Raw genomic sequence first — 12586 nt, 5'->3', positions numbered from 1 at the left:
GTAGGTCCCTTGCAGTCAGATTCAGGTGAATTTATAATGGGGAACAAAGAAATGGCAGTCCAGTTGAACAAATACTTTGGTTCTGTTTTCACGAAGGAAGACACAAATAACCTTCTGGAAATACTCGGGGATCGAGGGCCTAGTGAGAAGGAGGAACAGAAGGAAATCCTTATTAGGCGGGAAATTGTGTTAAGGAAATTGATGGGATTGAAGGCCGATAAATCCCCGGTACCTGATAGTCTGCTTCCCAGAGTACTTAAGGAAGTGGCCCTAGAAATAGTGGATGCATTGGTGATTATTTTCCAAGAGTCTATCGACTCTGGATCAGTTCCTATGGACTGGAGGGTAGCTAATGTAACACCACTTTTTAAGATAGGAGGGAGAGAGAAAACGGGTAATTATAGACTGGTTAGCCTGACATCAGTAGTGGGGAAAATGTTGGAATCAATTATTAAAGATGAAATAGCAGCGCATTTGGAAAGCAGTGACAGGATCAATCCAAGTCAGCATGGATTTATGAAAGGGAAATCATGCTTGACAAATCTTCCAGAATTCTTTGAGGATGTAACTGGTAGAGTGGACAAGGGAGAACCAGTGGATGTGGTGTATTTGGACTTTCAAAAGGCTTTTGACAAGGTCCCACACAAGAGATTGGTGTGCAAAATTAAAGCACATGGTATTGGGGGTAATGTACTGACGTGGATAGAGAACTGGTTGGCAGACAGGAAGCAGAGAGTTGGGATAAACAGGTCCTTTTCAGAATGGCAGGCAGTGACTAGTCGGGTGCCGCAGGGCTCAGTACTGGGACCCCAGCTCTTTACAATATACACTAATGATTTAGATGAAGGAATTGAGTGTAATATCTCCAAGTTTGCTGATGACACATAAGCTGGGTGATGGTGTGAGCTGTGAGGAGGATGCTAAGAGGCTGCAGGGTGACTTGGACAGGTTAGGTGAGTGGGCAAACACATGGCAGATGCAGTATAATATGGATAAATGTGAGGTTATCCACTTTGGTGGCAAAAAGATGAAGGCAGAATATTATCTGAATGGCAGCAGATTAGGAAAAGGGGAGGTGCAACGAGACCTGGGTGTCATGATACATCAGTCATTGAAAGTTGGCATGAAGGTACAGCAGGTGGTGAAGAAGGCAAATGGCATAGCTAGGGGATTTGAGTATAGGAGCAGGAAGGTCATACTGCAGTTGTACAGGGCCTTAGTGAGGCTTCACCTGGAATATTGTGTCAGTTATGTTCTTCTAATCTGAGGAAGGACGTTCTTGCTATTGAGGGAGTGCAGCGGCGGTTCACCAGACTGATTCCAGGGATGGCAAGACTGACATATGACGCGAGACTGGATCAACTGGGTCTGTATTCACTGGAGGTTCGAAGGATGAGAGGGGGTGTCATAGAAACATATAAAATTCTGACTGGACTAGACAGGTTAGATGCAGGATGAATGTTCCCGATGTTGAGGAAGTACAGAACCAGGGGACACAGTCTAAGTTTAAGGGGTAAGCCATTTAGGATTGAGATGAGGAGAAAATTCTTCACTCAGAGAGTTGTTAACCTGTGGAATTCCCTACCGCGGAGAGCTGCTGATGCCAGTTCATTGGATATATTCAAGAGGGAGTTAGATATGGCCCTTCTGGCTAAAGTGATCAAGGGTTATGGAGGGGTATGTATCAAGCAGGAAAGTGTTACTGAGGTGAATGATCGGCCATGATCTTATTGAATGGTGTTGCTGGCTCGAAGAGCCGAATGGCCTACTCCTGCACCTATTTTCTATGTTTCTATGCTTTGACGTGACTAGTTAGGCCTGACTCTATAGTTAAATTACAAATTTAACATTCACTGATGATCGATTGCCGTGTAAATGTATAATTAGTCTGTCTTCGATCTGTTGCAAGTGGAAGCTCTGTGTATTGCATTATGGATACATTCCTACTCACTCTGACTCATTCATTCGTAGATATTTTTTCATGACATTTTTAGCTAAAAAGATTTTAATACCCTTGCATCCATAATCAGTGGCATTAGTTCTGGAGGAGAAAGCATTCATCAGCAAAAAAAAGTGCAAACCTAACTGATTCATTCAAAGTTAGTAGATGGAGTATATTGGAACCCTAGTAGAGTGTCAGCCATATGTCAGATGGTTGAGCACAAAAATCTAGGCTGACACTCCAGTGCAGTGCTGAAGGAGTGCTGCACTGCCTGAGGTGCCATCTTTCGGATAAGATGTTAAAGTGAGACCCCGTCCGCTCTCTCAGGTGGACGTAAAAGATCCCATTGCACTATTTCGAAGAAGAGCAGGGGAGTCATCCCCGGTGTCCTGGCCAATATATATCCCTCAATTAACATCACAAAAACAGATTATCTTGTCATTATCACATTGCTGTTTGTAGGAGCTTGCAATGCGCAAATTGACTGCTGCGTTTCCTACATTATATCAGTGACTAAACTTCAAAAAGTACTTCATGGGCTGTAAATTGCTTTGGGATGCCAGATTGTCATGGAAGACGCTATATAACTTGAGGAAGGACATTCTTGCTATTGAGGGAGTGCAGCGAAGGTTCACCAGACTGATTCCCGGGATGGCGGGTCTGAGATATCAAGAAAGACTGGATCAACTGGGATTGTATTTACTGGAGTTCAGAAGAATGAGAGGGGATCTCATAGAAACGTTTAAAATTCTGACGGGTTTAGACAGGTTAGATGCAGGAAGAATGTTCCCAATGTTGGGGAAGTCACAGAACCAGGGGTCACAGTCTAAGGATAAGGGGTAAGCCATTTAGGGCCGAGATGAGGAGAAACTTCTTCACCCAGAGAGTGGTGAACCTGTGGAATTCTCTACCACAGGAAGTTGTTGAGGCCAATTCACTAAATATATTCAAAAAGGAATTAGATCTAGTCCTTACTACTAGGGGGATCAAGTGGTATAGCGAGAAAGCAGGAATGGGGTACTGAGGTTGCATATTCAGCCATGAACTCATTGAATGGCGGTGCAGGCTCGAAGGGCCGAATGGCCTACTCTGCAACTATTTTCTATGTTTCTATGTTTCTATAAATGCAAGTCTTTCTTTTCTTTTTCGATAAATGTGTGCTAAATTCATAAATGATGCCAGCACAATAGGCACATAGCTCTGACTGATATTCTGCTGACTTGCATGGTCTTGATCGTGCTTCTCGAGGTTTTGGCAGTAATGTAGGTCATGAGATCATTTCACATATAATGCACTCCAAAATATCCATGGATTCAATACTGCTATCACTAAGGAACCTCTTGAGGTTGCTTCCACTGCCAAAGAAGAAAGTAAAACTCGTACAACCGGCCTTCACATTGATCATAAGACTGATGTTGAAGACCTTGGGGACACATTTATTGACATTTATTTCGTAGATGTCTTTAACTTCCAATTCCGCTCTACTCCGATGAATGTAGCAAAGGAGCAGGAATGAACAGTCAACACTTAACACATAACATCCTGACTGCTATTATTATTGTTTAGATGGAGAATTAATCCATATTATTATTGGTGGATAGGCAATGGCAGACCTTTTAAGATCACATGGATGAACTTCAACAATTGCTATTCCCTGTCTGGTGTAAAAATAAAACTGGGAAGGTGGCTCAACTGTGGCTAACAAGGGAAATTAGGGATAGTGTTAAATCCAAGGAAGAGGCATATAAATTGGCCAGAAAAAGCAGCAAACCTGAGGACTGGGAGAAATTTAGAATTCAGCAGAGGAGGACAAAGGGTTTAATTAGGAGGGGGAAAATAGAGTATGAGAGTAAGCTTCCAGGGAACATAAAAACTGACTGCAAAAGCTTCTATAGCTATGTGAAGAGAAAACGATTAGTGATGACAAATGTAGGTCCCTTGCAGTCAGAATCAGGTGAATTCATAATGGGGAACAAAGAAATGGCAGACCAATTGAACAAATACTTTGGTTCTGTCTTCACTAAGGAAGACACAAATAACCTTCTGGAAATACTAAAGGACCGAGGGTCTAGCGAGAAGGAGGAACTGAAGGAAATTCTTATTAGTCACAAAATTGTGTTAGGGAAATTGATGGGATTGAAGGCCGATAAATCCCCAGGGCCTGAAAGTCTGCATCTCAGAGTACTTAAGGAAGTGGCCCTAGAAATAGTGGACGCATTGTTGATCATTTTCCAACATTCTATAGACTCTGGATCAGTTCCTATGGATTGGATGGTAGCTAATGTAACCCCACTTTTTAAAAAAGGAGGGAGAGAGAAAACAGGGAATTATAGACCGGTTAGCCTGACATTGGTAGTGGGGAAAATGTTGGAATCAATTATTAAAGACGTAATAGCAGCACATTTGGAAAGCAGTGACAGGATCGGACTAAGTCAGCATGGATTTATGAAAGGGAAATCATGCTTGACAAATCTTCTAGAAATTTTTGAGGATGTAACTACTAGAGTGGACAAGGGAGAACCAGTGGATGTGGTGTATTTGGACTTTCAAAAGGCTTTTGACAAGGTGTTATATATGTAAACTTGTATTTACTCTGTACTTCCCCCAGAGGGCTCATCCCCTGGAGTCCCAAGGGATCCCATAATCCCTTGGGAGCACAGGTATTTAAGGTGGCTTCACAGGTTGGAGAGGCACTTTGGAGACCTGCAATAAAAGACTACAGTCACATTTTACTTTGAGCTCACAGTGTTCAGTCTGACTCTTTCTCCATACATAACAACTGGTGACGAGATACAGATAAGCGAACCCAAAGATGCAGAGAACAGTGGGCATCCTGGAGACATTCTCGGAGGGAGATGATATGGGAAACTTTTGTGGAGCGACTCAACCAATACTTCCTGGCCAACAAGCTAGATTTGGAAGAGAACGCTGCCAAACAAAAGGCGATTCTCCTCACCGTCTGCGGGGCACCAACATATGGCCTCATGAAGAATCTGCTCACTCCAGCGAAACCCATGGAGAAATCATACGATGATTTGGGCACACTGGTCCGTGAGCATTTGAACCCAAAGGAAGGCGCTCTGATGGCGAGGTATTGGTTCTCCACCTACAAAAGGTCTGAAGGCCAGGAAGTGGCAAGTTATGTCACCGAGCTAAGGCACCTTGTAGGACATTGCAAATTTGAAGGACATTTGGAGCACATGCTCAGAGACTTTTTCGTACTTGGCATTGGCCACGAAACCATACTTCGCCAGCTTTTGACTGTAGAGACCCCAACCTTGAGTAAGAGCTATAGCGATAGCCCAGGCGTTCATTGCCACCAGTGACAACACTAAGCAAATCTCTCAGCACAAAAATGCTGATACAAGTGCTGTGAACAAAGTGATGTTGTTTTCGAATCACACATGCCTGCAGCTGCACGTCCGCAGATGTTTCAGAGTCCACCATCAAGGGTGATAAATGCAAGGCCATTAACATCTTGTTGGCGTTGCGGGGGTGATCATCGTTTCCATTCATGCCAATTCAAATGGTATGTTTGCAAGGGTTGTGGAACAATGGGACACCTCCAACGTATGTGCAGGCGAGCTGCTAATCTTGTTAAACCTGCAAACCACCATTTTGCAGAGGAGGACACATCCACGGAGTATCACAACGCACTAGAGCCTCAGACCGAGGAGGCAGAAGTATATGGGGTGCACTACATTCACCAAGAATTGTCCCCCGATAATGCTGAATGTTGAACTAAATGGACTCCCGGTGTCAATGGAACTGGACATGGGCGTGAGCCAGTCCATCATGGGCAAAAAGACATTCGAAAGATTGTGGTGCAACAAAGCCTCAAAGCCAGTCTTAGCTCCAATTCATACAAAATTAAGAACTTCCACGAAAGAACCGATTCCCGTAATTGGCAGTGCTACCATAAAGCTCTCCTACGATGGAGCGGTGCACAAGCTATCACTCTGGGTGGTACCGGGCGATGGTCCCACGCTGCTTGGCAGGAGCTGGCTGGGAAAGATACGCTGGAACTGGGATGACATCCGAGCGCTATTGCCCGCTGACAACACTTTGTGTGCCCAGGTCTTAAACAAGTTCCCTTCGCTGTTCGAACCAGGCTTCGGGAAATTCCAAGAAGCAAAAGTGAAGATCCACCTAATTCTGGGGGCGCGACCCATCCATCACAAGGCGAGAGCAGTACCGTACATGATGAGAGAAAGGGTAGAGATTGAGCTAGACTGGCTGCAACGAGAGGGCATCATTTCACCGATTGAGTTCAATGAATGGGCCAGCCCAATCGTTCCTGTCCTCAAGGAAGATGGCACCGTCAGAATCTGTGGCAATTACAAAGTAACTGTCAATCATTTCTGCCTGCAGGACCAATACCCACTACCAAAGGCCGACGACCTCTTCGCAATGCTGGCGGGAGGAAAGATGTTCATGAAGCTGGATCTGACCTCAGCCTACATGACGCAGGAACTGGAGGAATCATCGAAGGGCCTCAACTGCATCAGCACGCACAAAGGTCTTTTTATTTATAACAGATGCCTGTTTGGAATACGATCAGAGGCCTCGATATTCCAGAGAAACATGGAAAGCTTACTGAATTTGGTCCTGCACACCGTGGTCTTCGAGGACTAAATCTTCGTCACAGGTCGGAACACAGTCGAGCAGCTGCAAAACCTGTAGGAGATTCTTAGTCGACTCAACCGCGTGGGGCTCAGGTTAAAACACTTGAAGTGCATTTTCCTGATGCCTGAAGTGGAGTTCTTGGGAAGGAGGATTGCGGCGGACGGCATCAGGCCCACCATCGCGAAGACGGAGGCAATCGAGAACGCATCGAGGCCACAGAACGTGACAGAGCTCTGGTCGTTTCTGGGACTCCTGAACTACTTTAGTAACTTCTTACCGGGTCTCAGCACACTGTTAGAACCACTGCATATCTTACGACAAAAAGGGGATGAATGGGTTCGGGGCAAAAGCCAAGAAAATGCCTTTGTCAAAGCGAGAAAATTGTTATGCTCAAACAAATTGCTTGTGTTGTATGATCCATGTAAGCGTTTGGTACTAGCATGTGATGCGTCGTCATATGGCGTTGGGTGTGTATTGCAACAAGCTAATGATTTCAGGAAACTGCAACCGGTTGCTTATGCATCCAGGAGTCTGTCTAAGACTGAGAGAGCCGACAGCAAGATTGAGAAAGAAGCGTTAGCATGTGTCTATGAGGTAAAGAAAATGCATCAAAACCTGTTGGGTTAAAATTTGAATTGGAAACTGACCATAAGCCACTCATATCCCTGTTTTCCGAGAGTAAAGGGATAAATACTGACGCATCGGCCTGCATCCAGAGAAGGGCACTCACGTTGTCGTGTAGTGGTTCCCAAGAAGGGCAGAGACACCTTCATCAATGACCTCCATATACCCACCCAGGCATCGTAATGATGAAAGCAATACCCAGATCCCACGTGTGGTGGCCTGGTATTGATGTGGACTAGAGTCCTGCGTTCACAGATGTAATACATGCTCACAGATAAGCAATGTACCCAGAGAGGCGCCACTAAGTTTATGGTCTTGGCCCTCCAAACCGTGGTCTAGGGTACACATCGACTATGCAGGCCTGTTCTTGGGCAAAATGTTCTTTGTGGTCATAGACGCATACTCCAAGTGGATTGAATGTGAGATAATGTCGGCTAGCATGTCCGCTGCCACTACTGAAAGTCTGCGGGCCATGTTTGCCACACACGCCTACCCGATGTCCTGGTGAGCAACAACGGGCCATGTTTTACCAGTGCTGAGTTCAAAGAATTCATGACCTGTAATGGGATCAAACATGTCACATCTTACCTGTTCAAACCGGCGTCCAATGGTTTGGCAGAGAGGGCAGTGCAAACCATCAAGCAAGGCTTGAAGAGGGTAACTGAAGGCTCACTGCAGACTCGCCTATCCCGAGTCCTGCTTAGCTGCCGCACGAGACCCCACTCGCTCACTGGGATCCCACCTGCCAAACTGCTCATGAAAAGATCACTTAAGACAAGGCTTTCGTTAGTTCACCCTGATCTACATGAACAGGTAGAGAGCAGGCCACTTCTACAAAGTGCATACTATGATAGCGCAAATGTGTTATGCGAGATTGAAATCAATGATCCTGTATTTGTGTTGAATTATGGACAAGGTCCCAAGTGTCTTCCCAGCACCGTCGTGGCCAAGGAGGGGAGCAGGGTGTTTTGGGTCAAACTTTCAAATGGACTCATTCACCAGAAACACTTGGACCAAATCAAACTCAGATTCATGGACTATCCTGAGCTTGGATCCTATCTTTTTTGATACCCCCAACATACACACGAGTGGCAACCGGCACCACAGTTGACCATGAAGCAGAACCTATCATCCACAGCAGTCCAGCAGGACCCAACAGACCAGGCAGCCCAGCAAGGCCAGCTGCACAGCAGCCCAGCGAGGGCCCAACAAATGATCCAGCGACACCAGCTTTCACACTGAGACGATCAACCAGGGCAAGAAGGGCTCACATTGTAAATAGTTACACTATTGACTTTCGGGGGGGTGGTGTACCGTTGTTATATATGTAAACTTGTATTTACTCTGTACAGCCACCAGAGGGCTCATACCCTGGAGTCCCAAGGGATCACATAATCCCTTGGGAGTACAGGTATTTAAGAAGGCCTCACAGGTTGGAGAGGCACTCTGGAGACCTGCAATAAAAGACTACGGTCACACTTTACTTTGAGCTCACAGTATTCAGTCTGACTCTTTCTCTATCCATAACACAAGTCCCACACAAGAGATTGGTGTGCAAAATTAAAGCGCATGGTATTGGGGGATAATGTATTGATGTGGATAGAGAACTGGTTGGCAGACAGGAAGCAAAGTGCAGGAGTAAACGGGTCTTTTTCAGAATGGCAGGCAGTGACTGGTGGGGTACCGCAAGGTTCAGTGCTGGGCCCCCAGCTATTTGCAATATACATTAATGATTTGGACGAAGGAATTGAATGTAATATCTCCAAGTTTGCAGATGACACCAAGCTGGGTGGCAGTGTTAGCTATGTGGAGGATGATAAGAGGCTGTAGGATGACTTGGACAGGTTTGGTGAGTGGGCAAATGCATGGTAAATGCAGTATAATGTGGAAAAATGTGAGGTTATCCACTTTGTTTCCAAAAACAGGGAGGCAGAATATTATCTGAATGGTGACAGATTAGGAAAAGGTGAGGTGCAATGAGACCTGGGTGTCATGGTACATCAGTCATTGAAAGTTGGCATACAGATACAGCAGGCAGTGAAGAAGGCAAATGCCATGTTGACCTTCATAGCGAGAGGATTTGAGTATATGAGCAGGGAGGTCTTGCTGCAGTTGTACAGGGCCTTGGTGAGGACACACCTTGAATATTGTGTCCAGTTTTGGTCTCCTAACCTGAGGAAGGACATTCTTGCTATTGAGGGAGTGCAGCGAAGGTTCACCAGACTGATTCCCGGGATGGCATGACTGACATAAGAAGAAAGAGTGGATCGACTAGGCTTATATTCACTGTGATTTAGAAGAATGAGAGGGGATCTCACAGAAACATATAAAATTCTGACGGGATTGGACAGGTTAGATGCAGGAAGAATGTTCCCGAGGTTGGGGAAGTCCAGAACCAGGGGTCACAGTCTAAGGATAAGGGGTAAGCCATTTAGGACCGAGATGAAACTTCTTCACCCAGAGAATTGTGAACCTGTGGAATTCTCTACCACAGAAAGTTGTTGAGGCCAGTTCGTTAGATATATTCAAAAGGGAGTTAGATGTGGCCCTTATGGCTAAAGAGATCAAGGGGTATAGAGAGAAAGCAGGAATGGGGTACTGAAGCTGCATGGTCACCCATGATCATATTGAATGGTGGTGCAGGCTCGATGGGCCGAACGGCCTCCTACTGTACCTGTTTTCTATATTTCTATGTTAATATACGCAGGAAGTAGCCTTTGCAACAACCACAAATATCACTCTGAAATATAGCATTAATTTTGAAAAGGGCACTTAGAAATTACTGAACCTAAATAGCTTTGTAAAGGGCAGTGACTGGATATAAAACATAATTGAATTTGTGCTACTCAGGTCAAAGTGTGCAATGCAAGTTTCTGTTTCGGGAATTTTTAATTTATTGCAAAAGACATATGAGGTGTAAGAGAGGAAGCTTATTCTAGTTTTGATGCTACTTTATGACTGAAGTATCTTAGAAACATAGAAACATAGAAAATAGGTGCAGGAGTAGGCCATTCGGCCCTTCTAGCCTGCACCGCCATTCAATGAGTTCATGGCTGAACATGCAACTTCAGTACCCCATTCCTGCTTTCTCACCATACCCCTTGATTCCCCTAGTAGTAAGGACTTCATCTAACTCCTTTTTGAATATATTTAGTGAATTGGCCTCAACAACTTTCTGTGGTAGAGAATTCCACAGGTTCACCACTCTCTGGGTGAAGAAATTCCTCCTCATCTCGGTCCTAAATGGCTTACCCCTTATCCTTAGACTGTGTCCCCTGGTTCTGGACTTCCCCAACATTGGGAACATTCTTCCTGCATATAACCTGTCTAACCCCGTCAGAATTTTAAACGTTTCTATGAGGTCCCCTCCATTCTTCTGAACTCCAGTGAATACAAGCCCAGTTGATCCAGTCTTTCTTGATAGGTCAGTCCCGCCATCCCGGGAATCAGTCTGGTGAACCTTCGCTGCACTCCCTCAATAGCAAGAATGTCCTTCCTCAGGTTAGGAGACCAAAACTGTACACAATACTCCAGGTGTGTCCTCACCAAGGCCCTGTACAATTGTAGCAACACCTCCCTGCCCTTGTACTCAAATCCCCTCGCTATGAAGGCCAACATGCCATTTGCTTTCTTAACCGCCTGCTGTACCTGCATGCCAACCTTCAATGACTGATGTACCATGACACCCAGGTCTCTTTGCACCTGCCCTTTTCCTAATCTGTCACCATTCAGATAATAGTCTGTCTCTCTGTTTTTACCACCAAAGTGGATAACCTCACATTTATCCACATTATACTTCATCTGCCATGCATTTGCCCACTCACCTAACCTATCCAAGTCGCTCTGCAGCCTCATAGAATCCTCCTTGCAGCTCACACTGCCACCCAACTTAGTGTCATCCGCAAATTTGGAGATACTACATTTAATCCCCTCGTCTAAATCATTAATGTACAGTGTAAACAGCTGGGGCCCCAGCACAGAACCTTGCGGTACCCCACTAGTCACTGCCTGCCATTCTGAATAGTCCCCATTTACTCCTACTCTTTGCTTCCTGTCTGACAACCAGTTCTCAATCCATGTCAGCACACTACCCCCAATCCCATGTGCTTTAACTTTGCACATTAATCTCTTGTGTGGGACCTTGTCGAAAGCCTTCTGAAAGTCCAAATATACCACATCAACTGGTTCTCCCTTGTCCACTCTACTGGAAACATCCTCAAAAAATTCCAGAAGATTTGTCAAGCATGATTTCCCTTTCACAAATCCATGCTGACTTGGACCTATCATATTACCTCTTTCCAAATGCACTGCGATGACATCCTTAATAATTGATTCCATCATTTTACCCACTACCGATGTCAGGCTGACCGGTCTGTAATTCCCTGTTTTCTCTCTCCCTCCTTTTTTAAAAAGTGGGGTTACATTGGCTACCCTCCACTCCATAGGAACTGATCCAGAGTCAATGGAATGTTGGAAAATGACTGTCAATGCATCCACTATTTCCAAGGCCACCTCCTTAAGTACTCTGGGATGCAGTCCATCAGGCCCTGGGGATTTATCGGCCTTCAATCCCATCAATTTCCCCAACACAATTTCCCGACTAATAAGGATTTCCCTCAGTTCCTCCTCCTTACTAGACCCTCCGACCCCTTTTATATCCGGAAGGTTGTTTGTGTCCTCCTTAGTGAATACCGAACCAAAGTACTTGTTCAATTGGTCCGCCATTTCTTTGTTCCCCCTTATGACTTCCCCTGATTCTGACTGCAGGGGACCTACGTTTGTCTTTACTAACCTTTTTCTCTTTACATTTCTATTGAAACTTTTGCAATCCGTCTTAATGTTCCCTGCAAGCTTCTTCTCGTACTCCATTTTCCCTGCCCTAATCAAACCCTTTGTCCTCCTCTGCTGAGTTCTAAATTTCTCCCAGTCCCCGGGTTCTCTGCTATTTCTGGCCAATTTGTATGCCACTTCCTTGGCTTTAATGCTATCCCTGATTTCCCTTGATAGCCACGGTTGAGCCACCTTCCCTTTTTTATTTTTACGACAGACAGGAATGTACAATTGTTGTAGTTCATCCATGCGGTCTCTAAATGTCTGCCATTGCCCATCCACAGTCAACCCCTTCAGTATCATTCGCCAATCTATCCTAGCCAATTCATGCCTCATACCTTCAAAGTTACCCTTCTTTAAGTTCTGGACCATGGTCTCTGAATTAACTGTTTCATTCTCCATCCTAATGCAGAATTCCACCATATTATGGTCACTCTTCCCCAAGGGGCCTCGCACAACGAGATTGCTAATTAATCCTCTCTCATTACACAACACCCAGTCTAAGATGGCCTCCCCCCTTGTTGGTTCCTCGACATATTGATCTAAAAATCCATCCCTTATGCA

This window comes from Pristiophorus japonicus, chromosome 1 (genome assembly GCF_044704955.1).
Source record: "Pristiophorus japonicus isolate sPriJap1 chromosome 1, sPriJap1.hap1, whole genome shotgun sequence".
In the NCBI taxonomy this organism is placed as follows: Eukaryota; Metazoa; Chordata; class Chondrichthyes; family Pristiophoridae; genus Pristiophorus; species Pristiophorus japonicus.
Note: the sequence above shows the minus strand (reverse complement) of the source record.